The sequence below is a fragment of the Erithacus rubecula genome (assembly GCF_903797595.1).
Source record: "Erithacus rubecula genome assembly, chromosome: 33".
NCBI lineage: Eukaryota > Metazoa > Chordata > Aves > Passeriformes > Muscicapidae > Erithacus > Erithacus rubecula.
In genome coordinates, this window is record NC_136683.1 from 1,408,816 (window position 1) to 1,436,707 (window position 27,892).

Sequence of the window (27,892 nt, forward strand, 5' to 3'; positions counted from 1 at the left end):
TGGATTAAGATAAAATAATATCAGAACGGTGATTCCAACGAAGGGGAAAAAAAAAAAAAAGAGACTTTAAAATAATAAAGAGCTAATGTGGGTGATGGCACCTGAACTAATTTTGGAAAGGAGCAATTATAGCTTTTTTGTGGCTTTATGAAAACCCTCTTGTGAGAAATGTAGAAATGAGCTGCCTTTTGACCTGTGCTGGACCCGCTCGTTTTGCTCATGTGCTCATTGAGATCTTTTGAAAAAAAAAAACCCAAAAGGGCAGAAGGAACTGCCCCTGGCACTTCATTCAGGGACAGGGCTGGGTGTGATGTGAAAGATTGATCCTGCTCATATGATTGCTTGAAATTAATAAACAAGATATTACTCCCCCTCACCCACGGCCCTGTAATTCAGAATAATTTAGTACATGTGGTAACTGGGAGTTGTGTTAATGATCTGCTTAGGGAAAAATCTTTTTTTCCACCTTCCCACTGAGCTTCACCTGGGTGCTGCCATTGCTCTGCAGCCCGTGTTGACAGTGGCAGGGATGTGGGGAAGTTTTTTTAGGGAGATCTTCTTGGATTCCTTGTTCTCTGTTGCCATCCTGCTGCTCTCCTGGCCAGGTGGTTTGTCCCCAGTCAGAGATGGACATTGCAGAGGAGCAGGAGATTTGTTCCATGGGCAGGGAGAGCCTTTTCCAAGGAAGGGGAGGATCCTCCCTGGATGCTCAGACCCTGAGGGTGAAGCTGCACACCCTTGGCTTTGGTGACAAAGAGGTGACCAAGCTCTGCATGTGGAGCTCTTCTCATTCATCCTGCCAAGGCAGAACGAGCCAGGACAGCTCTTGATGCTCCAGCTGGGTGGTTGCCACTCCAGCCAGGCTGACAGCACCAAAATCAGGGTGTGCAGGGGTGCAGTGGCTCCTCTGGGGACAAGGGATTCTTATACTGGTGAGCACCACGTGCCATCCACATTTTCTTCCCTGGAGGAGGGGGAAAAGAGCCTTTTCTCCAGTCAGGGGCTGGGATTGGTGCTGTGTGAGCAGCTTTTGGTGCTCCTGGGTGTCCAATCCTGCTCTGTGCAGCACAGGCTGGTGTTGATGGTGTCACTTCTTGGCTGTAACAAAAGGACCAGCAGGAGTGGGGGGGATGTAAACTGGGACAAGGGAGAAACTCATCCAAGGATTGAGTGAATCAAGTGTGGAAGGGCCCAGAGCCAGGGGCAGGAGGTGCCTGTGCTGGTTGGTGATGGAGAGGGTGGGTTTAAAACCCACCAGGCCTGAGCTGGCTCTCTGCAGCTTTTACATCTCACTCCCAGCTGCAAAAATCTCCCTTTAAAATGCTCGTGATGCCCACATGGCACCAGGGACATGGTGACAGTGTGGGGCTCAGTGCTCATCTGCCATCCCTTTGTGTGCCAGCCTGGCAGGGAAATGGGAATTCCAGCCCTCCCATTGCCCCTCAGCCCTTGGGCTTCCTGGTGCCACGAGCTTTTTTAAAATTTTTAAAATTTTTTTTAATTTTTTTTCTGCAGCCCCTGAGGTCTGTGTGTGCTGTTTGAGCACATCACTCTTTGGCTGGCTGGAATTTCTGTTTAATTCGAGTTTTTGTTGTTGTGGGATAACCACTTCCAGTGAAGGGAGTGTGGTAACACTCTTGCAAACAGCTGATTTTTGATTTTTTTTCGCCTTTTTTTCTCCCTGATTTAGTGCTGGAGTGCAGCAGCAGTAAGCCCTGTGTGTTTTGCATGACGTTGATCCAAATTGCAGTTTACATGTGGCCGTTTAAGCTTGCTTGGGCACTGTGATTTGACTGGTTAACACTCAGCACTGTCTGCTCTGCTCTCCCTTCTGGCCATGTAACTGCTGGAGACATTAACAGGAGACACTTTTGTATGTTTGGGAGGGAGGTATCAACTCTCCACATCATCCTCTTGCTTAGCAGCAGTTTGGAGTTAAAAAAAAAAAAAAAAAAAAAAAAAAGGAGCAAATGTAATGTTAATTTTTCCATGATTTAGTGAGCCAGTGTGGAATATGTATTATATACAAATATAATTGTTGAAAATTACTAATTTCACTCAGTTGATCCTTTAGCTTCTGTCCTTAATGCTTGTGTTGGCAGGGCAGAAATGCAGCAGAGCAGTTTGTTGCTGAGGCCAAAATCCTTTTGCACAAATGATGTGCTGGGGGTCAGGGGAACTGGCAAAAAGGCAGAAAAACTTGTGCTGGTCCATACTGCCAGTGGGTGTGAACTTTGACTTTGTGGTGGATAAAATATGTTTATTTTTTGCATTTCATATTTGAAAATTCTCAGCCCTAAATGGCAAAAAGTAGCTTAATAATATATATATATCTTTAAAATCATTATTTGGTGGTATTTGAGGAAAATAGACATTTCCTCATTGAGGGATTTTTTTTTTTTTTTTTTTTTTGCTAGAATTTTACAGTTTTAAAATGAAAACAAAGCCCTTCAAGGTACATGAAGTGTCCCTTGTCCTCCAGGCACAGTCCCATGGGTTGGGCAGGTGTGGAGTGGCACTGCAGTGCCACCACAAAGAAATCACACCAATCTGATAACAAATTGCAATGCATCCGTTCAATTTTGAAATGCATGGATAAAATCCCTTCCCACAAGCAGTCGCAGCTGGGTTTGGAGGGAGAGGGGATGGTTTTTAGAGATGCTCTCACAGCATTTTAGAGAGCTCTCACAGATGCTCTCTCAGAGCTCTGCTCTTTTTGGGGTGCTGGTCAAACTGGATTTGGCGGGGGGGATCTCCGTGCCAAGAAAATCAGGAGGATTCTTGCCACAGGGTCAGAAATTCTGATTGAATCCTCCAGCTGCCCCGACCCGGGCTGAGAGGGGAAGCACATCTTTGTGCTGAGAACAGAGTGTTTCCTCTTCAAACAATCAGGGCTTCAAACCCCTGAGCATTTTCAAGGGAGTGATTTTTATGTCGGGATTATGATAAATCGGCTGAGTGGGCGCGCTAAGCCGCCATAGGAATCAGATCAGGCCCTGCTTTAATTTCAGCGAGTGGCGGCTGTGTGGGAACGGAGGCTGGGAATTAACAGTCTGGCCTCTGCCCTTCTCCGGGATCCCTCCTGCTCTCTCCAAGGTGCTGGGATCATTTTTTGGTGTGGCCAAACCGATCCCATTGCATAGCAGAAAAGGCGATTTCTCGAATTACAAGGGTGCAAAAAGCGGTGCTGGATGATGCCGCTGCCTCTCCTCGCCCTGCCCGGGGGAAGAGGGTGACAGTGGCCGGAGGGAGGTACAGCTGGAAGGAAAATCACCATCTTTGTGGTCCTCAGGCTGCTGGGAGGAGACGGGCAGGTGGCTGAGATGCAGCCGGGGTGATCGGATGTGAAAGCGGAGCCGCGGCTCTCGCCGCCCGCGCTGGCAGCTCCGCTCTCCCCCCATCGCCCTCCGCAGGTTTTGCTGGCCCAGGTTTGTGTCACGGGAAAACCCTAAATATAATCCTGGGGCAGCATTCCGGCTGGTCCGAGATTTTCAGAGATGGAAATAGAAAGGGACGTGTGCGTGTGAGTGGCGACAGCTCCTCTCGCCATCCGAGCTGGAGCTGGGGAAGGGGTGGCGGCCCCGGGCACGGGCAGATCTGCAGGATCTGCTGGCCCCTGGATAATTTTGCAGGAAAAGATTGGAAATTTTTTTAGGAGAGGAATGCCCCGGGATTATGGCTGAAAGCTGCAAGACTGGTGGGGAGGTTTTGGAGCAACATTCCTGGTTGAATCCAATTCTGATTATCAGTGGATCACATCCTCTTGTTCACTGTGTGACTCCAGGATTTATCCTGCTACAGCTGAGTGCAAACTCAGACCTGGCATCTGTGAGTAATCCTCACCCAGCAGCCACAGCCATGGCTTGAACTTGGACTTTGACAGGCCGGGCTAGGTGTAAAAATAATTGTAATTCCATTTTCAAGGGTTTTAATATTGCTGGAGCAGGGACAAAAGGGGTAGTGCCAGGATGCTGGTGGAGGAGGAGGGGACATCCATGTTGGGTGCATCTGCTGGCTTTGAGGTGGAGCTTGCTCTGGGATAGGGAGAAAATGCAGCTCCAAAGAAAGGGGGGAAAAACTGATGATTAATAATTGTTGGGAATGAAAAAGTCTGGATACTCACAGGTGATGGATTGGCCTGGTTTTGAGCCCTGTGTGGCATCAGGGGGTTGTTGGCTCATCTTGTGGCCTTGCATTGTTTAGGTTAAGGCAGGTAACGCAGATTTAATTTGGTCTTCAGCAAGAGCTGGTAGCTCATCTTTTATTAGAAAAAAAACCCCAAACACTTTTCTGGATCAGTGTGTGAGCTCTGGGAAAGGGAAAGGGGGTCCCTCAAATCCTCTTCACCCTTTTGGAGGCACTGAATGCTCTTTGGGAAGGAGGAAGGGCTTTGTTTCATCTCCCCTTCCATCTTCTTGCAAATTTCTGCTATTTTTTTTGAACGAAATATTCAGCTTTTACAGTATTTCACAGGAGTGCATTGTTCTAGGGATTCCTGGGCTGAACCAAGCAGGAATATTCCTGAGCCAAACAACCTTCCTCTGGCATCAAGCAGGCACCAGCTGCTCGGGAGGAAAGTGCTTGAAACCCTACAATTATGGGATAATTTATTCCAAGAGAGTTTCTTGGCTTTCCCTTCCTGAGCTGGAGAGTTTACATCCCCTCCCTGATCCTTGGAAAAATGTTGCTGGACTTGGATGTTCTTGTCACCTGCTCCTCGATGGTGCTGGGAGCAGGGACAGCAATTGGCAGGAGCTTGGGTCTGGACAGGGGGGGAAAAAAATCCAATTTTTCTGGAATTTGTTTTGAATTTGCCTCCACGACTCTGCTTGTGGCAGAGGAATCACGTTTTTAAAAAGATCTGGAGGGCCACCAGCTTCCACAGGCACACATATAGAATGGAAGTGGAAAAACGATGGGGAATTAACAATATAACTGAGATTATTCAAGGGAATTAGGCACGTAATTCACTCAAGAACTTTGATTAATCCTGCAGGGCACTGTCAGAATCCTGAGGACTTTTTTTCCTGCTGGGGTCTGGCCAGAAGGAGCAGCAATCGACCCCTCTGGACACCCCACAATTTTGCAAACTCCACTCCCTTTAATTTTTTTTTTTTTCTTCTTCCCCTTTGTTTTCCCTTTGAACAACAAACCCCACTAACACGTTTTCATTTTTTTTTATTTTTCACGAAAAAAAAGATCTTTCCAAATTAAACCCACCCGTGTGCATGGCTGGTTTCTGGAGGCAGAGCTATGCATCCCCTGCTCTAGAAAATCACTGATTTTTTTTTTTTTTTGAATTTTTTTTTTTTTTTTTTTTTTTTGGAGCTGAGGCTGTGACAACATCGGGCAAAACTGGCAGAGATGCCAGAGTGAAATCAAGCTGCCTCCCTCCTCCGGTGCGAGCAGGTTGCCATGGAGAACCGGGATTATTCTATGTATACAAGCTGAGGGGGAAATATCATAATTTAACAACAACAACAAAAAAAATTAAAAATTTAAAAATTTTTTCTTTTATTGAACATCAACACCCAACCTCGGGAATCTCCAACCTCCATCCCCTCCTCCCCTTTTCCATCGGACTCTTATCTCCAATAATCCCCCCCTAAGAGGGTTTTCTGCTTGTTATGACACCCAGTGAAAGCGTGGGAGAAAGATCTTTTCTTCGCCCTTGTCCTCCACAGCCAGCCACTAGCCTGAATGGGAGGCTTTTTTGTGTCTGTGTGCCTGACTAATTGAGCTGAAGGACTTGCGTCTGGAAGGGTTTGAAAGGGACTTTTGTTGCCGATTCGGAGTTTGTGGAAGGAGAATGAGCCGTGCTTTCTTAGGGAACGCGGGTCCTGGGCAAATTTGACTCTCGAGTGATCACGCCTCGCAGTTCTTTGGGAAAATTAATAAAAAAAAGAAGTGGTGGGGTTGGGGGGGTTTTTTTGTGTGTTGTTGTGGTGTGTGGATTTTTTTTTTTTTTTTTTTTTTTTGGGGTAGACCCCAGGCGCTGGAGAATTGAGTCTGGCAAAAAAAAAAAAAAAAAAAAAAAAAAAAAAAATCTGGCCATGGAAAATTGGCTGTAAAGAAAAGGGTGAGATGAGTTAAAAATAACAGTACTCAAAGCTCTCCAAAAATAACAGTATCGAGAGCACTTGCCTCCAAAAATAACAGTATCGAGAGCTTGCGCTTCCTGCATTTTTTAAAAAAAAATCCTGATACTCAAAAATCCAGATTTTCTCCACCATTCCATGGGAAATTGTTTTGTGATCCACATCCCGAGTGATGAGCACCAGTTATCACAAGGCGGTTTAAGTGGCTGCTGAAAAAAATTTTCTTTTTTTCCTCTTGGCCTTAAAATGAGTTGGGATTTTTCCCTAAAAGTGCTTGAATTTATTTTTATTTATTTTTTTTTTTAATTGGTGTGAGGTGATCCCCAGGTTTAGGACTTGAAAGGTTCTTTTCCATTGGGAAGTTTTTTAAAAAAAATTATTTATTTTTTTATTTTATTTTAGGGCTTGGTATCTTCTGCCACACTTTTATTCCCACCACAAAATGTGGTTTTTCCACATTTCAAGGATATTTTCTTGTTGCCTTTGCTGATTTTTCATGATCTGGATTTGTTCAAAGACATTTTCCAGACTTTTCCCCATGGTGTGACCATGAGTGTCTCACAAGGAAAACAAATTTTTGAGGCAGAAAAACTTCTTGGCATCTGGCAAAAAATGGACAGTGAATTTTTAAAGTGGTGAAAAAAATGGGGAAAAAAGTGACTGGATGGTCTCACATCATTCCTGTTGTTTATTTTTTAGGATTAATCTCAATGAGAAGCTGCTTGAAATGATTTTTTAATAATATATTATAATTTATTGTCGAGAAATATATTTCCACTGTAATTTCTCAAAAAAATTCTCTCTCTCCTTCACCCCTCTTCCTTCATCCCAGAGATTTTGCAGACAAAAAAAAATTATTATTATTGTGGAAACTGCCAGGGTCCATTCCCTCCCCTTCAGGTCCAGGGTGTGTAATTGATTTTTTAATAATTTTTGATTTTTAATAATTTTTAATGGGTGATGTAAATGCTCTCAGTGCCTCATTTCCCACCCCAAAAAAATGCAAAATGCAGTTGGGTGTTTTCAGGAATTTCGCAGGATTCAAGGATGAGGGGAGAAAAAATCAGAATAAATGAGATGTAAAAATGAGCAATGAAGGAAAGGGGAGGTGAATGAACAGAGGACATTATAAATAAATAAATTTTAAAAAAACAACAAAAATTTAAAAATCACTTTTGGAGATGGAGTCAAACTCTTTTACATGTAACTCCACTTGAATTTTTTTTTAATCCAGTAATTTTTGCATCATTTTTTGGCAATATTGTGCTAAACCCAACTTTGGTTTTTGTGTCCTGCAGCTCGAGGTCAATCCTGTCACAGCCACGGGGACACACCTGAGACTCCAGGTAATATTGTTAATGCATCCTGTCCAAAAAAATTACAATTTCTGATAATTTCTGATAATTTCTGACAATTTCTGACCATTTTCAGCGTGAATTTGACTTTTTTTTTTTTTTTTTTTTTTTTTTTTGTGGTGTGTGTTTGTTGCTTTTTAAATTTTTTTTATATGGTTTCCAATAACTAATTAAAAAAAAAGAAAGAAAAAAAAATCCCACCCAATTCCAGTTTTGAAATGATGTGTGTACTTGGAAATTGAGGCTTGGAGTTAAAATCAGAGGAGGGAAGTAAATCCTATGTTTTAAAAAATATATTATTTATTATTTATTTATTTTTAATTTTTTTGTTTGTTTGTTTTGTTTTGGATTTTTAAATTTTTTTAAAATTTTTTAGGGAAATGGGTTTGCCAAAATACACACCTCAATTATATTTTTACCCTCTGCAGAAGCTTTATTGTGCTAGAATCAAAATAATGAAATAAAATGGGCTTTTTTTGTTTGTTTTTTTTTTTTATTTTTAATAACTGACAAGGAATTCTGCATTTCAGAGCACAGCAAACTGACTCTGAACCAATAATTTTTACTGTGTCTCAAACCAAACCCCTAAAATTTGGGAAATTCTTCTCCTTGCACAGATTATTGCTGCTGCACTTACCTTACAACTCAGAGATTTTGAGTAGATTGGGGAAAAAAAAAAAAGTGAAATATAAAAGGAGATATCTAAAATAACCAAAAAATCAGATTTTTGAACAGATAAGGAATAATTCAGCAAAAATCAGCTTTATTGTTGGGAACCAATACAACATTGCTATAAAATATTTAGAATATTTTCAGGGATGCAGATTGGGTGCCATCATTGCACTGGGGGAAATTGTAATTTAATTTTTTTTTCTCTGTGATAACAATGGGGGGAAAAAAAAATTCGAATTTTGGTGTGTTTAGTGATTTTGGTGGCTGCAGAAGAGCTCAGGCTCCAAGGCCTGTTCCTCTTCCTCCCCTTCCTTTTATTTTCTATCCTTTATTGCCTCACCTCATATTTACTTAATTTTATTTTTTTATTTATGTCTTCATTTTCTTTTTTCTTAATATTCATTTTCCTTAATTTTCCTTTTGATTTCTCTTTTCTTTTCCCTCTTCCTTCCCTTTTCCTTCCCTTTTTCTTCCTTTTTCCTTTCCCTTTTCCCTTTCCTTTCCCTTTCCCTTTCCCTTTTTTTCCTTTTTTTTCCTTTCCCTTTTCCTTTCCCTTTTTTTCCCTTTCCCTTTCCCTTCCTTCCCTTTCCCTTTCTCTTTACCTTTTTCCCTTTTTTTTTTTCGTTTTCCTTTCCCTTTTCCTTTCCCTTCCTTCCCTTTTCCTTCCCTTTTCCTTTCTCTTTCCCTTTTTTCCCTTTCCCTTTTCCCTTTTTCTTTCCCTTTTCTTTCCCTTTTCCTTTTCTTTCCTTTTCTTTCCTTCTCTTTCCTTCTCTTTCCTTTTCCTTCCTTTTCTTTCCTTCTCTTTCCTTCTCTTTCCTTTTCTTTCATTTTTTTTCCGTCTCTTTCCTTTTCTTTCCTTTTTTCCCTTTTTTCCCTTTTTTCCTTTTTCCCTTTTCCCCCCTTTTTTTCCCCTTTTTCTTCCCTTTTTCTTCCCTTTTTCTTCCCTTTTTCTTTCCTTTTCTTTCCCTTTCCATTTTATTTCCTTTTCCCTTTCTTTTCCTTTTTCTTACCCTTTTTCTTTCCCTTCTTAATATTTCACATCCCTCTCATTTCATCTTTCCTTTTCTTCTTGCTTCTCTATTCCCCCCCTCTTTGTTTCCTTTCCCCATTATAATTTCCATTTTTTTCCCCCCAAAATTTCATATTAAACCTCCTTTCTCTCATCTCCTAAAAAAGAAGCAGCAACTTCTCCCACACCAGAAAGATTTTTATTATTACATTGGCAATTTTCCTGATATTTTATCATCCAGAGGCGCAACAAATTGAGGAGGGGGTGAAAAACACAAAACCCCAAAGAAAACACCAAAGCTCTTGTAGGAGAGGAAAGAGTTAATCCATTAGAAATTCCGAGCCCTTCTTCCGATAGTTAAACCTGATTTGCATGCATTTGCATAATGAATGTCATTTGCATTCTCGGAGCTTGGCTACTTCTGTGGGAAAAGTCAAAGCGGGATTGCGGGGAGGGCAAAGAGGGGGGTGGCTGAAGAAAGAAGGGAAGATTTTTTTTTTTTAATTTTTTTTTTTTTTTCCCCTCATCTTTACCCCTTCACCATCCTCACCCAAATGTTGGGGTTTTTTTTTTTTTTTTTTTTCCCCTAATTTCCTCCATCGAGGCCTTGCTGCCTCTGCCTCCCACACAAAGCCCAACATGGCCGGCTAGGCCGCACAAGGCCCAGCTCATCCTCTGCCGCTTCCCCCCCTTCCCCTCCTCCATTTCTGCCTCTAATTCCATCTTGGCTGAGGGTGATGGCGGCGGGGGCGCCCCCCAGACCCTCCCCTGGGCCGGGGACATGCGTGCTGAGGGGGAAGAACAGGTGCCAGCCACCATTTTAGGCAGCCGGTGTGTAAAATGGCGGATAGGCCTCGGGCCGGGCCTGTGAGTGAGGGAGGGAGAGTTGGAGGGGTTTGGGTGGGGTGGGGTGGGTGTGAGGCGGGGGGGTGGTAATATGGGATGGATATTATGGGATGGGATGGATAATATGGGATGGGATGGATAATATGGGATGGGATGGATAATATGGGATGGGATGTGATGGGATCAATGGGATGTGATGGGATCAATGGGATGTGATGGGATCAATGGGATGGGATCAATTGGATGGAATGGGATGGGATCGATGGGGTGGGATGGACATGAAGGAATGGGATGGGATGGATGGATGGATGGATGGATGGATGGATGGATGGATGGATGGATGGATGGATGGATGGATGGATGGATCCTATGGGATGGGATGGATGGATCCAATGGATGGATACAATGGATGGGCATGAGAGGATGGATGGGCATGAGGGGATCTATGGGATGGGATTGATGGGATGGGATCAATGGGATGGAATCAATGGGATAGGATTAATGGGATGGGATCGATGGGATGGGATGGACACAAGGGGATGGATGAACACGAGGGGATGGGATGGACATGAGATGGGATGGATGGGACAGGATGGACACAAGGGGATGGGATGGACCTGATGAGACAGACCTGATGATGGGATGGGATGGGATGGGATGGGATGGGATGGGATGGGATGGGATGGGATGGGATGGACCCAATGGGATGGGATGGATCCGATGGAATGGATCCGATGGGATGGGATGGATCCAATGGGGTGGGATGGAATGGGATGGGATGGATCCAATGGGATGGATCCAATGGGATGGGATGGGATGGATCCAATGGGATGGGATGGGATGGATCCAATAGGATGGGATGGATCCAATAGGATGGGATGGATCTGATGGGATGGATCCGATGGGATGGGATGGATCCAATGGGGTGGGATGGGATGGGATGGGATGAGATGGATCCAATAGGATGGGATAGGATGGATCAAATAGGATGGGATGGATCCAATGGGATGGGATAGGATGGATCCAATACGATGGGTTGGATCCAATGAGATGAGATGAGATGAGATGGATCCAATAGGATGGGATGGATCCAATGAGATGAGATGAGATGAGATGGATCCAATAGGATGGGATGAGATGGATCCAATAGGATGGGATAGGATGGATCCAATAGGATGCGATGGATCCAGTGAGATGAGATGAGATGAGATGGATCCAATAGGATGGGATGGATCCAATGAGATGGGATGAAATGGATCCAATGGGATGGGATGGGATGGATCCGATGGGATGGGATGGGATGGGATGGGATGAGATGGATTCAATGGGATGGGATGAAATGGATCCAATAGGATGGGATGGGATGGATCCAATAGGATGGGATGGACCCCCTGGCCATGCCCAGGTGCCACAGCCTGCCCACTGTGCCTCATCCTCCAGAGGCCCATCCCAGCCTCACCATTGGCATTTGGAATTTCCCTTTTTCTGCCATTGCTGGGGCATCACAGCCACAAAACCCCCCAGTCAACCCACACCCCAAAATCAGCCTCTCTTCATCTCCTCTCCAGGTTTTACACATGGGAATGGCACCAAAGGCAGCTCATTCATATTTTTTTGCCATTTAAAAAAAAAAACTATTGTTCCAAATACCCTCCATGCCTCCTTGGGACACTGTGTGGCTTGGCTCCATAATTTTTTCCTAGATGCACAAGATGATATTTCATTCTTTGTGTACTGTGATAACATTAGCCAAACAGCTGTTTAATTTTTTTTTTTAACCCCTCCTCCCTCTTTTGAACTAGAAAAATTCAACAGCATCATTTTTCCAGTTGCTGAAACCATTTCATGGCTGTTTTAAAAAAGGGGGGAAAGAATCAATGCAAACCAAGAGTGACTTCACCCCCTCCTGTGCATGAGAGGCTTCACCTGGTCCAGGTGATCTGTGGGCACAAAGTTATTGTGCTCAGGTTAATCTAAGAGAGGGGAAAAAAATCTCTTCACACAACTGCTGAGGTGGGAACTGATTAATTTTACTACAGCCCTTGAAATATATTGGGATGTTTTATCTGAAGACCCATTGCAAGAAGTTTGTGGTTTAGGTGAAAATCTTGGTTTGTTGCTCTTTTTCATTTCTCCCCATCCCTCTGTTGCCATGAGACCTGGAAACTTAAAAGCCTAAACATGCTAAGTGAATTTAACCCTGGCGTGACAGGAATTTTGCAAGCTGATTAAAAACCCACCTCAAAATTTATCCCTAGGAGAAAAACAAATCACATTTTTTTTTGCTTGCAGGCTGATTCCACAGCCCCAGACACACCTGGCTGCCCCACTGGGTTTGGCTCTCAGTCCCTGGAGGTGTCTGTGAGGTGGGAAAGGACTGGAAAAAGGGGTGACTGTCACCTCTAAAGATTTTTATCTGGAGCACTGAAGGGTGTGGGGCCACGTGCTCCCCTCTGCCTGCCAAACATGCTTAGTCAGGAATGGGAAATACTTCCCTAAAACTTACAAAAATGCACTAAGGCTCTTAACTCTTGGGCTAAGCTGCAGCTACTTAGTCCATTTCTCACTGCTGTTATTTATAAACTTCAGTCTGTGCTGGGGGATTTCTTTTCTTCCTTTCTTTTTTTTTTTTTTTTCTGTTTTTTTTTTCCCTGGATGGGGCACAGGAATTGGAGCTGGAAGGAGAGGATAGGTATATTATTCAAATGCAATTCTGTAAGGATGCTCCATCCAAAGGGCTGCTCAGTTTGGGTATTTTCAAGCAGTGCTGGAGTTTTGCCACTTGGTTCTTGCAGCACACAGGGTGAATCCTGTCAGGTTTTTCCTTTAATTCAAAATTCTTCCCTCAATGAGGCTCTTGCTGGTGATCCTGGGCTTGGGTTTGGCTTTGAGCACTCACTGGAGACAAAGAAAGAATAAATAAGGTGATTTTTTGTTGACATAGATTTAGAGTTTTTGGTGCTGCTTGTAGCTTTGGGCTATTGGAGTTGGTTTTGCTGCATGCAAATTCTCCTCATTCCACTTTTGAGTCAGAAGCGTGGCTGTAATCTCCTGTCCTGGTGTAATCCAGCCAGTCTGACATTTAACAAAGTTAAATTTAATGAGTTCCCATCCTCTTTTCTCTCTCTTGACAGGGGGTTCACCACACATGATGCTCATTTTCTGGCTGACAGGTCTCTGGCCCTGGTGAGAGTTCACTGGGGATATCCTGGTAAGTGGGTTTTATAAAATTGTGATTTTTTTTTTTTTTTTAAGGCTTTCCCTAAGCTCTTACATTTGGTCTGGCACTATCAGGTTGCTGGGATGGGCTGAGTGTCCCCATGGCAAGTGCTTGGGGACTGGAGGGGGAAAAAAAAGGTCACCAGCACCTTTTTGTTGATCACTCTTCCCAAAGCCTCAAACATCTGGATTTTTTTCCTGTTTAACATCTTTTTTTGTGGGTTTGTTAACTCACATTGCCCAGTCTCATCCACAGGAACAAAAGGTTCTTTTGGGCTTCTTTGTGGAGAGGGGTTAAATGGGAAGAGGATAATCAAGGTGTTTCTGTTCTGTTTGGTTTTTAGCTCAATTTGTCTCATTATTACATCAACCAGGAGTGGGGGTTATGTGGAAAAACTCACCCTCCAAAATCCATGAGCCATGAGGAGCTGCCAGCAAGACTTTGACTTGGGAGACCCTCAGCAGAAACCCCTGACCGTGGCTGATCCTCCTGATTCTGGCAGATCCTGGAGCACCGTGTGGATCCTGATTTACACCAGCACCAGCTGAGGACACCAGGACATCCCCACCCTGCCACTGCACACCCTGGTGAGCCTAAAATCTCTGTACTGGGTCCCAGAGGGGTGTGGGGAGCTGAGGGATGGGATGGGCAGGTAGAGCCCACAGCAGTGGGAGAGGTGCTGGGAAGGGACAGTGGTTTTATTATTGAGGAGCAGCTGAAACGGGTCCTTTGCCAGTGGTCAATTCTGAATCACAAACTCTGCATTGTTTCTGAGTGTGTTCAGCACATTTCCCTTCTCCCTCCCCTCCTCCCTTTCCCTTTCCTCTCCTCTCGCCCTTGCACAAAGCTGTCATTGTGCAGGGGGACTTGGTGATGGCAGCGTTGTTATTTGGTCAGGAAAAAAAAAAAAAAAAAAAAAAAAAAAAAAAAAAAAAAAAAAAAAAGAAAAGAAAGAAGTGAGGAGGGGGGGACCCAACAAGGTGAAGAGGTTTAAATCAGCTTAGCCCAAATGCCAATTAAAAACCAAAGAGGATTAGGCTTGTGATCAGCAGAATAGACAGTCATTGTACCCCGGAGGAGGTTCCCCCTCCCCAGGCCCGACTCAGTGGTGCAGGTTTCTGCTCCCTGGGCAAAGCAGAGCAGGGCAGGGCTGCCCCTGCCCCCGGGGCTGGGCGTGCCCCCACCAAAGCACTCGGCAGGGCAGAGCTTTCTGCTGCAAAGACCCTTTCTCGAATTTTTTAAAGAATTATGTCTTGCCTTGAGCTCGGCAGAGCAAGGAGAGGTTTCCACCTCTCTGCCAAGGGGAAGGTCTGCCCTGGAATTAGCTCTTGGGTTGGAGCATCCTTTGGTCAGGGGTTGGTGAAGGGTCCCTGGGGGTCTGTCCCCATCTTGCCAGACCCCCACGTGCATCTCAGGTGCTTGAGGGTTCTCTCCAGCTGTGGGACCTTTGCTCCAGAGCATCACCTTTGTCCCCAGGCCGTGGTGACAGAGTGCCAGGACCATCACACAGGTGTTACTCCAGCTGGATATCCAGGGATTAGTTCCCTGCTCCATGGCTGGAGATGTGGTGTCAGTGCTCTCTGCCTGGCTGGGTTCTCTGTGCTGCTCACTAACCTCACGAAATCTCAGGTAGCCAGAAACTGTGGTGCTTGCAGCCCATTCACCTGTGAGAGGAGCCCAGGCTGGCTGAGCTGTGTCTGGGTCTGCTCAGACCCAGAGTTTGGCTCACCCAGCTCTCTCCCAGCTGGTGAAAACTCCAACAGCATCGTGGTAACAGCAATCAGGCTGTGGCTGTGACCATTTCACTCCTGGCTTTACTAACAGCAAATCCCCTGCAGCCAGAATGGTGTGAAAAGTTTTGCCAGGACAGGAGTGCCCAATGCCACACTGGCTGCTTAAAATGTGCCCTCACTTAGCTAGAAATGTAATTCCAGACTAACTACGAGGCTGTTTTGTAAAGGGAAGTTGCCAAGTGTAGGTGGGAGCTGGGATTAAGCAGGGAGAGGTTTAAGGGACATCAGCAACAAGCTCAGGTGGAGCTTGAGCATCTCCATGTCTGAGTGGGGGTGAACAGGCTGAGCCCCCTCCCCTTTTACCCTGGCAGAGATGTGCAGAGACCCTCCTGCACACCCATCCTGCCTCTTCTCAGTGTCTCTGCAAGGTGAATCCTTCCTGCTAATGGGGACATCTCCTAGCCGAGGTGACCTTGGGGCTGGGTGAGTCCCGCTGTCCTGCAGGGATGGTCCAGCTCCAACCACCTCCTGGAAGAGCTGATTCCTCTCTGCTCAGTCCTAGAAGGAAAATTCTCCAGCCAGAGGGAAGAAAAAGGGAGGGAAGGGGCTTTTCCTTGGAGAACAGAAGGAGAAATCCTCTTATTTCTGGAGCAGGAGCTGCTTCTCTCGCATCCTGGCCACGGCTGGAGGACACAGCGGGCTAAGCGCTGGGCGCTCAGGGGATGCAGAAAGCAGAAGAACCGCGGAGCAGAGGAAATAAACCTTGAGAGCACAGAGGAAAGGCAGCAGGGGATGCTACGGACTGGGATGTTTCTCCTCGAGAAAAAACCCCGGTGCCCAGCAGTGCCCGGCGAGCTGCAAGATCAGCGCGGAGAGGGCAGCATCCCCTTTTCCCCGCGGCTTTGCCGTGTAATTTATGATATGAGAGAGAGCCCCATTGTCTGAACCCATCCTGTATTTTGTATTTTTTTTTTTTCCGTGCAGAGGGGATTTTTTTGGGCCTCTCTTCCCAGCCCCCCGCTGTGTCTCCGCTACTGTACGGTTGCTATGGGGCTGCTCCCCCAGCCTCGGCTATGCCGACCCCATCTGCACCCCGAGCCCGCTGCCGCTGCCCCGAGCCCGACGTGCCGAGGGCCTGGGAATGGGGCTTTGGGCACAGCCAAGTTCACGGCCAGCGGAGGCATTCAGCATTCAAGGGTGGGAAAAGGGGGGGGGGGGGGGAAAGCGAGATCTGGGGGCGTTTTGGCTTCATTCTCCCTTCCCTTTCAGCGCCGGCAATGTCCTCGGTGCATACAGATCCCCCCGTCCCTTTCTCCTCCTGACAAGTGCGCACATAAATAAATTACCCCACCGGGCGAGTGTGGAACAATCTGTCCCCTAAATTCTATTCATCGCCAGACAGGACTCATTATTCCCCCGATTAAAGCCGCTGGAGTAGCTTGCAAGGGTTACAGTTACTCTGTCAAACTGTAAATAAGACACTAAAAATAAAGGGCGCTGGCGAGAGAAGGGGGAAAGGGAAGCCAGACTAATGCCTGCTGCTAGGGAAACCGAATGAATCCCTAATGACGCCTGTGTACAAACTGCAAATAATGAAGGAAAAGTGACAAACAGACCTCAGCCAGGCTGTGGCAGAGGGGACCAACTCAGCCCTTCCTCCAGGGACCCCTTTCCACAGGGTGTTTCTCTCACAGGAAGGTTTGGCTCTTGTGGGTGTGTTTATTTTTTAGGCACAGAACCATTTCTGGCTGAACTCACATTTTGAGGTTGTGGGGAAAAAAGGTCGATTGGTCCCAGCAGCAGCCCCCAAAGTTTAGTTTGTGCTCTGGTGTTAGGACAGCTCAGAATTCTGACCAGGGGGTTAAATCCATCCTTCAGCCCAGAGCCCTGGGTGATGCAGCCCCTTCCCACCTGCACAGGTCACCACCCTGATGCTGAGAAGGAGATGCTGAATCCCAGCTCTGAGCAGTCTGGGTCTGCTCCTCATGCTGGGATAGATCACAAGGGAGGATGTTTCCAGCCCTAGAACCCCTTTTTGGATAAAATTTTTGAATAGAATTTGGTCTCTTGCCTGTCAGCAGTGATAGGGACATTTGCCTTGCAGCAGATCCTTTTTTTCTCCTTTGATATCTCAGAGCTGAAGAAATGAGGCACAAAAATCAGGCTTGTTGTGGGTGTTTCTCAGTTCCAGAGGGATTGAAATGTGAGTTTTATTTCAGGTCCTGCTTGGACTATTCCCACCACCCTCAATGGGTGAAATGCTGGAATTCTCTGTGCTGCTTGGGGAGATATTTTGATTCACACTCTCCCCAAGATGGAGCAAAAAAAGCTCTGAGCTGTGTCCCTGAAGGTGGATTCTTGTTCTCCAAAGGACAGCACAGAGCAGGGGGGGGGTCCTGGTTGGACTGGGCAGATTTTGGGATGCAGATTTTGGGATGCAGATCAGACCAGGCTGGACACTGAGCCCTCATCCCCTACATCTGTGTGGATGCCTCAGTGCACTCCCACCCTCCCACAGAACCTGCAAGTGCTGGGGCCTTTCTGGAGCTGATCTGCACCAAGGAAGGCTCAGCCAGGAGCAGGGGGGAGCAGCAGATGTTGGTGATCCCTGGGGATGCTGTTCAGCACAGCACCCACCTCCTCTCCCTCCAGCAGCAGAATTTCAAGGGACCTCATGCAACCCTCTGCTCTGCTTGGGGCTTCCACAAGGCTCAGACATCTTAAAAGGGATTTTTTCAGCTAGTCTGGAGCCCAGCATTTCCCAGTCAGGTCAAACCTAGGCTTAGCAGATTTCTTTCCCTTCTGTCTTAGGGGAAACAAACCCATTCCACCTACAATTGCTGGCTGTGAGGCCTCATGACTTTGAAACAACATTCCTGGGGCATTTCTGATGTCATGGTATGTACAGAATTTCAAACAGAGGCACTTGGCTCCACATCTGCCTGTGCTCTCCCTGCTGGACTCTGTTATCTGGGAGAAGGATGGATCTCCAGGATGGAGAATTGCCATTGGGAATTCTGGTGTCTGTGCAGCTCCCACAGACTCAGGGAGGGGTGTGCAGGTGGTGCTGAAGGAATAAACTGTGCTCCTGTCCCTCCCCTGCAACATTTACCAGCTTAGCTGGAAAAAGAGCAAATTGAAAAAAAGTCTCATAACCAGCCAGACCTGAGCAAGTCAAACCCACCCCTGGGTTGTCCTGGTGCTCCTCAGCCATGGCAATACCTGCTCCTGGAGTTTGATTTTAGAAGAATTTTGGGTTTAGGGAACCTCATGGTATCCTGGGTTGACCCCAAGGGTTTTGCTCTCTTACCAGGAAAATCTTTTCTTGAAGACTCAAGTGCTGGGAGCAGCATTGAGCCAGGGATTAAATTGGGAATTGACTCAGGAATGGCCTGAACCTCTTGGGTCACATTTTCCAAGGTTTCTATCAACCTGTAAAAACAGGATTATCACTACTTTTTAATGGAATCCATTATTTCCCCTCCATGTGAATCACCCAGTGCCAGAAACTGAAGCTTTACTGGGGTGTTTGATGAGTCTGAGCAAAGCACATCCTTGCCAGATTTGCCCTGTGGCCACCTGGAGAGGTGAGGACAATCAGAATCCTTTATTTCAGATATCTTCACAGCAGTTCTGAGAAGATCCTGTTCCTCCTTCCATTTCCTCAGGACACCTGATTGTGTTTTTTCATTTCCTCATGGATGTCATGTGAATATATCCATGAACCAGCTCACTCTTGAACCTCCAGAGATGCCTCAGCAAAGTCCAAAGAGCTGTGATTCACTCACACCCTTCCCTTTTCCAAGCATTAGGATGAAGCAAATACCTTGATTCAGGTTTAATCCTCAATCCCTGATTCTTCAGGAGTCTGCTGGCACACACACATTTCAGTAATAGCCAGGTAACTCACAGAGCTAAACCACTCTGGCTTTTTATATTTTTTTTTTTTTCCATTATAACCTCCTTTTAAAGCAGGTTTAAATGCTTCCCCACAGGCTCATGCAAAGGCTGTTAAGGGCTTCATTTGAATAAATAAGGGCAGAGGTAGAGGAGGAACATCAGCAGAACCCCCTGGAAACTCAGCAGCAGCCATGGCAGCAGTGGGCTGGTGAGTGGAGAAAGGCCTCCATGTTATATATTCCATAAAGTAGAGTAATTAAGTATTACTAGTTTTGATGACTTCAAACAGAGTGACTCCAGGAAATAAGCCCCTTCTTTATAATTAGTGGGATTTCCTCTGCATCAAACGGAGAGATTGATTCTTTAATCTGCTCACATGCTTTTGATTTGGTCTTTCAGCTGCTTGTACCAACTGCTTCTACTCCCTGCTCTTGCAGATAAAACCTTGCAAAGGAGATTTTAGGAAGGCATGACCTGAGTTGAGGTCCAGGATTTTCTTTGTGTGTGGCTGTTTTGTGTATTCCTAATTTGCCAGAGGTGATGATCATGATGATAACAATAATAAAAAAAAAACCAAAAAAACACAGACATGGGTTTTAAACATTCATCTATGTTTAGGTCTAATAATTGGGTTTGGAGTTTTATTTATTGTCTTCTGAGCACTCTTCTTAGCTCTGGCTCATGCTCTTTAACACCTGAAAAGGTAATTTTGGCTTCCTGACCCAGGTGGACTACAAAATATTTCTCTTGTAAGAGCACACAGCCAGCACCAGGCTGGTCTGTCAACATTCCAGGGCTGGATCTGTGCAGAGTCCCTTTGGAGTATTTCAGATGTTGGACCTGATTCAGTCCTAAAAACAGCAATTTGGAAAGCTCTGTCTGAAATTAAATGGATTGTGGTTGCCCCGTCCCTGGAAATGTCCAAGGAGGGGGTGGAACAAAATGAGCTTCAAGGTCCCTTCCAACCCAAACCATTCCATAATTCTATGAAAATCTCTGCAAATGTTGCTGTTTTCCAAATGAAGAGTTCAGGAGGGAATGGGAACTTTCCCCCTGCCCCTGGTGGTGAACAACCAGCTCCTTCCTGGGGTCTCCATGGGGTCAGTGGCATGGACTGAACCTCCCAAGTGCTGCTCCCACCTCCAAAGCAGCTCAGACCTTGAATCATCTCAGCAAACAACCCCTGGGTGGATTTCCCTGTGGCATGTCAGGTTCTTCTGGGACTCCTGAGGAGACAAAAAGGAGAGAAAACTGTTTCCCATCCACCTGGAAATGTGCAGGATGAGCAATGGAAAAGGCTTGAGGGATGAACAAGAGGGTGAAAACAGAACAGTGGTTCAATTTATAGGGCAGGGAGTGGGTTGATCACCCAAATTTGGGGTGGGAAGGGAGACACAAAGAGAGGAAACTGCTTCCCATCCACCAGGAAATGTGCAGGATGAGCAGGGGAGAGACTTGAGGGATGAACAAGAGGGTGAAAACAGGAGAGTGGCTCTGTTTATAGGGCAGGGAGTGGGTTGATCACCCAAATTTGGGGTGGGAAGGGCAGAGTTGAAGGGATGGAACACCCTGAGCTCACCTGAGCAGCAGCAGCAGCAGCAGCAGCAGTGGTTGGTATGCCCTGCACAAACCTCCCCTGGTCGAACACAGATCGTGTAATTAGAGAGCCGGTGAATACGTAACAGCGCATTATGCAAATAGTGATCAAAATCACTGTTTTCAGCAGAAATGCCTGAAGATCAAGACAGAAGCTTCATGCAACCTTAATTTAATCTGGTCCTGCAGGAGTGGGGAGGTCTGATGGATGACCCAACCTTGTGTTTAGCAAGGCTGGGGTGGGAGGTGGGGGGGGAGGAGTGGTGGAACATGTAAAGCAAGGGGGAAACAGCGCTGCAATCGTGTTAGCAAATAGGAAAATGGCAGAAAGTGATTTTATTTTTCTTTTAATTTCAGGTGAAGAATATAAAGCTGGAAGAATAGGAAAAATTAAAAAAAAAAAAAAAAAAAAAAGAAGAAGGAAAAAGAGTCTCCAACCCCAGGAAATCTGTGTTAATTGCTTATGAATGTCTCTGTCTAAAAAATTATCGAATTGATGTTGTCGTGCTTTTTTTTTGACAGCCTGTCTGTTACATTTTTTTTTAAAATATTCATGCACTGAAATCTAATTACTAGGCAAATTTAATGATAATGAAATGAAGGCACTTTAGCAGAAAGCATAGGGCCTTGTTAATGTTTTCTCAGCCTCTGTCTTGTTCATATTTTAAAATTTTTTTTCTTACATTTTTTTTCCTTGCATATTAAAAAAAAAAAAAAAGATTGCTGAAAATAAAACTCAGATTGCTGATAATGTTTGTGGTGGCTCTGTTTGTAATGATGGGGAATTTGCAAGGTGATTAAAGGTGTTTTGCAAAAAATCAAATGAGCCTAACCTAATCAGATAAGCCATGAAATATTATTATTATTAAGGGGGGTAACATTAAGAACTTTAACAAAGATGAAAAATCTCAAGCACTTTCAAAGGTCCCTCCAACACCTTCCCAGACCTGAGTGAACATTAAGCCAGGCCTGGATGATTGTAGGATGCATGTGATGGGTGGAGTGTTGGGAAAAATCAGGATTTGACAGAAAAGTCTGACAGATTTGTGTGTGTAAGAGAAAGATCTTTGAATGTAGGATCTGAAAAAGGAATAGAAATAAAAGCAAATTTTGATATAGAGGGAAAGAATTGTCCAGCCAGATTAAAGGGATAATAAAGAAGAAAAAAGTTTGTAAATAAGTGAGTTAGAAAAGGTTTTTACAACTCAGAGGAGAAATCCACCTCAAACTGAAAATGTTTTCCATCAAGCAAAAAGATTTTACATGCAAACAACAAAAACAATGTTATGAGCTGAAAAATACCCTGAGAATTTACATGTAAGAAAATTGGAAAAAAAACCCTCTTGGTTAAACTGCAATGTGCAAAAATTTTGTGATTGGGAAACAGTAAAATAAATATAAAAATGTTGAGACTAATAATAGGGCATGTGTGATGGTTACAGAGTGTGTGTGATGGTTACAGTGTGTGTGTGATGGTTACAGTGTGTGTGATGGTTACAGTGTGTGTGTGATGGTTACAATGTGTGTGTGATGGTTACAGTGTGTGTGATGGTTACAGTGTGTGTGATGGTTACAGTGTGTGTGTAATGGTTACAGGGTGTGTGTGATGGTTACAGTGTGTGTGTGATGGTTACAGTGTGTGTGATGGTTACAGTGTGTGTGTGATGGTTACAGGGTGTGTGTGATGGTTACAGTGTGTGTGTAATGGTTACAGGGTGTGTGTGATGGTTACAGTGTGTGTGTGATGGTTACAGTGCGTGTGTGATGGTTACAGTGTGTGTGATGGTTACAGTGTGTGTGATGGTTACAGTGTGTGCGTGTGATGGTTACAGTGTGTGTGTGATGGTTACAGTGTGTGTGTGATGGTTACAGGGTGTGTGATGGTTACAGTGTGTGTGTGATGGTTACAGTGTGTGTGATGGTTACAGTGTGTGTGTGATGGTTACAGTGTGTGTGTGATGGTTACAGTGTGTGTGTGATGGTTACAGTGTGTGTGATGGTTCCAGTGTGTGTGTGATGGTTACAGTGTGTGTGATTGTTACAGTGTGTGTGTGTGATGGTTACAGTGTGTGTGTGATGGTTACAGTGTGTGTGATGGTTACAGGGTGTGTGTGATGGTTACAATGTGTGTGTGATGGTTACATTGTGTGTGTGTGATGGTTACAGTGTGTGTGATGGTTACAGTGTGTGTGATGGTTACAGTGTGTGTGATGGTTACAGTGTGTGTCTGATGGTTACAGTGTGTGTGATGGTTGTAGTGTGTGTCTGATGGTTACAGTGTGTGTGATGTTTACAGTGTGTGTGTGATGGTTACAGTGTGTGTGATGGTTACAGTGTATGTGTGATGGTTACAGTGTGTGTATGATGGCTACTGTGTGTGTGTGATGGTTACAGTGTGTGTGATGGTTACAGTGTGTGTGATGGTTACAGTGTGTGTGTGTGATGGTTACAGTGTGTGTGCGATGGTTACAGTGTGTGTGATGGTTACAGTGTGTGTGATGGTTACAGTGTGTGTGTGATGGTTACAGTGTGTGTGTGATGGTTACAGTGTGTGTGTGTTACAGTGTGTGCGTGTGATGGTTACAGTGTGTGTGATGGTTACAGTGTGTGTGTGTGATGGTTACAGTGTGTGTGTGATGGTTACAGTGTGTGTGTGATGGTTACAGTGTGTGTGATGGTTACAGTGTTTGTGTGATGGTTACAGTGTGTGTGATGGTACAGTGTGTGTGATGGTTACAGTGTGTGTGATGGTTACAGTGTGCGTGTGATGGTTGCAGTGTGTGTGTGATGGTTACAGTGTGTGTGATGGTTACAGTGTGTGTGTGATGGTTACAGTGTGTGTGATGGTTACAGTGTGTGTGATGGTTACAGTGTGTGTGTGATGGTTACAGTGTGTGTGATGGTTACAGTGTGTGTGATGGTTACAGTGCGTGTGTGATGGTTACAGTGTGTGTGTGATGGTTACAGTGCGTGTGTGATGGTTACAGTGTGTGTGTGATGGTTACAGGGTGTGTATGATGGTTCCAGTGTGTGTGTGATGGTTACAGTGTGTGTGTGATGGTTACAGTGTGTGTGATGGTTACAGTGTGTGTGTGATGGTTACAGTGTGTGTGATGGTTACAGTGTGTGCGTGTGATGGTTACAGTGTGTGTGCGATGGTTACAGTGTGTGTGATGGTTACAGTGTGTGTGTGATGGTTACAGTGTGTGTGATGGTTACAGTGTATGTGTGATGGTTACAGTGTGTGTATGATGGCTACAGTGTGTGTGTGATGGTTACAGTGTGTGTGTGTGATGGTTACAGTGTGTGTGATGGTTACAGTGTGTGTGTGATGGTTACAGTGTGTGTGCGATGGTTACAGTGTGTGTGTGATGGTTACAGTGTGTGTGTGATGGTTACAGTGTGTGATGGTTACAGTGTGTGTGTGATGGTTACAGTGTGTGTGATGGTTACAGTGTGTGCGTGTGATGGTTACAGTGTGTGTGCGATGGTTACAGTGTGTGTGTGATGGTTACAGTGTGTGTGATGGTTACAGTGTATGTGTGATGGTTACAGTGTGTGTATGATGGCTACAGTGTGTGTGATGGTTACAGTGTGTGTGTGATGGTTACAGTGTGTGTGATGGTTACAGTGTGTGTGTGTGATGGTTACAGTGTGTGTGTGATGGTTACAGTGTGTGTGTGATGGTTACAGTGTGTGTGATGGTTACAGTGTTTGTGTGATGGTTACAGTGTGTGTGTGATGGTTACAGTGTGTGTGATGGTTACAGTGTGTGTGATGGTTACAGTGTGTGTGTGGTTGCAGTGTGTGTGTGATGGTTACAGTGTGTGTGATGGTACAGTGTGTGTGTGATGGTTACAGTGTGTGTGATGGTTACAGTGTGTGTGTGATGGTTACAGTGTGTGTGTGATGGTTACAGTGTGTGTGATGGTTGCAGTGTGTGTGTGTGATGGTTACAGTGTGTGTGATGGTTACAGTGCGTGTGTGATGGTTACAGTGTGTGTGTGATGGTTACAGTGCGTGTGTGATGGTTACAGTGTGTGTGTGATGGTTACAGTGTGTGTATGATGGTTCCAGTGTGTGTGTGTGGGTTACAGTGTGTGTGTGATGGTTACAGTGTGTGTGATGGTTACAGTGTGTGTGTGATGGTTACAGTGTGTGTGATGGTTGCAGTGTGTGTGATGGTTACAGTGTGTGTGTGATGGTTACAGTGTGTGTGATGGTTACAGTGCGTGTGTGATGGTTACAGTGTGTGTGTGATGGTTACAGTGTGTGTGTGATGGTTACAGTGTGTGTGTGATGGTTACAGTGTGTGTGATGGTTGCAGTGTGTGTGTGATGGTTACAGAGTGTGTGTGATGGTTACAGTGTCTGTGATGGTTACAGTGTGTGTGTGATGGTTACAGTGTGTGTGTGATGGTTACAGTGTGTGTGATGGTTACAGTGTGTGTGTGATGGTTACAGTGTGTGTGTTGGTTGCAGTGTGTGTGATGGTTACAGTGTGTGTGTGATGGTTACAGTGTGTGTGTTGGTTGCAGTGTGTGTGATGGTTACAGTGTGTGTGTGATGGTTGCAGTGTGTGTGATGGTTACAGTGTGTGTGTGATGGTTACAGTGTGTGTGATGGTTACAGTGTGTGTGTGATGGTTACAGTGTGTGTGTGATGGTTGCAGTGTGTGTGATGGTTACAGTGTGTGTGTGATGGTTACAGTGTGTGTGATGGTTACAGTGCGTGTGTGATGGTTACAGTGTGTGTGATGGTTACAGTGTGTGTGTGATGGTTACAGTGTGTGTGTGATGGTTACAGTGTGTGTGTGATGGTTGCAGTGTGTGTGTGATGGTTACAGTGTGTGTGATGGTTACAGTGTGTGTGTGATGGTTACAGTGTCTGTGATGGTTACAGTGTGTGTGTGATGGTTACAGTGTGTGTGTGATGGTTACAGTGTGTGTGATGGTTACAGTGTGTGTGTGATGGTTACAGTGTGTGTGTTGGTTGCAGTGTGTGTGATGGTTACAGTGTGTGTGTGATGGTTACAGTGTGTGTGTTGGTTGCAGTGTGTGTGATGGTTACAGTGTGTGTGTGATGGTTACAGTGTGTGTGTTGGTTGCAGTGTGTGTGATGGTTACAGTGTGTTTGTGATGGTTACAGGGCGTGTGTGATGGTTACACTGTGTGTGTGATGGTTACAGTGTGTGATGGTTACAGTGTGTGTGTTGGTTACAGTGTGTGTGGTGGTTACAGTGTGTGTGATGGTTACAGTGTGTGTGTGATGGTTGCAGTGTGTGTGTGATGGTTACAGTGTGTGTGTGATGGTTACAGTGTGTGTGATGGTTACAGGGTGTGTGTGATGGTTACAGTGTGTGTGTGATGGTTACAGTGTGTGTGTGGTTCAGTGTGGTGATGGTTACAGTGTGTGTGTGATGGTTCAGGGTGTGTGTGATGGTTACAGTGTGGTGATGTTCCAGTGTGTGTGTGGTGATTGTTCCAGTGTGTGTGTGATGGTTACAGTGTGTGCGTGATCGTTACAGTGTGTGTGTGATGGTTACAGTGTGTGATGGTTACAGTGTGTGTGATGGTTACAGTGTGTGTGTGTGATGGTTACAGTGTGTGTGATGGTTACAGTGTGTGTGATGGTTCCAGTGTGTGTGATGGTTGCAGTGTGTGTGTGATGGTTACAGAGTGTGTGTGATGGTTACAGTGTGTGTGATGGTTACAGTGTGTGTGTGATGGTTACAGTGTGTGTGTGATGGTTACAGGGTGTGTGTGATGGTTACAATGTGTGTGTGATGGTTACAGTGCGTGTGTGATGGTTACAGTGTGTGTGTGATGGTTACAGGGTGTGTGTGATGGTTACAGTGTGTGTGATGGTTACAGTGTGTGTGTGATGGTTACAGTGTGTGTGTGATGGTTACAGTGTGTGTGTGTGATGGTTACAGTGTGTTTGTGATGGTTACAGTGTGTGTGATGGTTACAGTGTGTGTGTGATGGTTGCAGTGTGTGTGTGATGGTTACAGTGTGTGTGATGGTTGTAGTGTGTGTGTGATGGTTACAGTGTGTGTGAAGGTTACAGTGTGTGTGTGATGGTTACAGTGTGTGTGATGGTTACAGTGCGTGTGTGATGGTTACAGTGTGTGTGTGATGGTTACAGGGTGTGTATGATGGTTCCAGTGTGTGTGTGATGGTTACAGTGTGTGTGATGGTTACAGTGTGTGTGCGATGGTTACAGCGTGTGTGTGATGGTTACAGTGTGTGTGATGGTTACAGTGTATGTGTGATGGTTACAGTGTGTGTGTGATGGTTACAGTGTGTGTGATGGTTACAGTGTGTGTGATGGTTACAGTGTATGTGTGATGGTTACAGTGTGTGTATGATGGTTACAGTGTGTGTGATGGTTACAGAGTGTGTGTGATGGTTACAGTGTGTGTGTGATGGTTACAGTGTGTGTGTGATGGTTACAGTGTGTGTGATGGTTACAGTGTGTGTGTGATGGTTACAGTGTGTGTGTGATGGTTACAGTGTGTGTGATGCTTACAGTGTGTGTGTGTGATGGTTACAGTGTGTGTGATGGTTACAGTGTGTGTGATGGTTACAGTGTGTGTGTGATGGTTACAGTGTGTGTGATGGTTACAGTGTTTGTGTGATGGTTACAGTGTGTGTGTGATGGTTACAGGGTGTGTGATGGTTACAGTGTGTGTGATGGTTACAGTGTGTGTGTGATGGTTGCAGTGTGTGTGTGTGATGGTTACAGTGTGTGTGATGGTTACAGTGTGTGTGATGGTTACAGTGTGTGTGTGATGGTTACAGTGTGTGTGTGATGGTTACAGTGTGTGTGATGGTTGCAGTGTGTGTGTGATGGTTACAGTGTGTGTGATGGTTACAGTGCGTGTGTGATGGTTACAGTGTGTGTGTGATGGTTACAGGGTGTGTGTGATGGTTACAGTGTGTGTGTGATGGTTACAGTGTGTGTGATGGTTACAGTGTGTGTGTGATGGTTACAGTGTGTGTGTGATGGTTACAGTGTGTGTGATGGTTGTAGTGTGTGTGTGATGGTTACAGTGTGTGTGATGGTTACAGGGTGTGTGTGATGGTTACAATGTGTGTGTGATGGTTACAGTGCGTGTGTGTGGTTACAGTGTGTGTGTGATGGTTACAGGGTGTGTATGATGGTTCCAGTGTGTGTGTGATGGTTACAGTGTGTGTGATGGTTACAGTGTGTGTGCGATGGTTACAGCGTGTGTGTGATGGTTACAGTGTGTGTGATGGTTACAGTGTATGTGTGATGGTTACAGTGTGTGTGTGTGATGGTTACAGTGTGTGTGTGATGGTTACAGTGTGTGTGATGGTTACAGTGTATGTGTGATGGTTACAGTGTGTGTATGATGGTTACAGTGTGTGTGTGTGATGGTTACAGAGTGTGTGTGATGGTTACAGTGTTTGTGTGATGGTTACAGTGTGTGTGTGATGG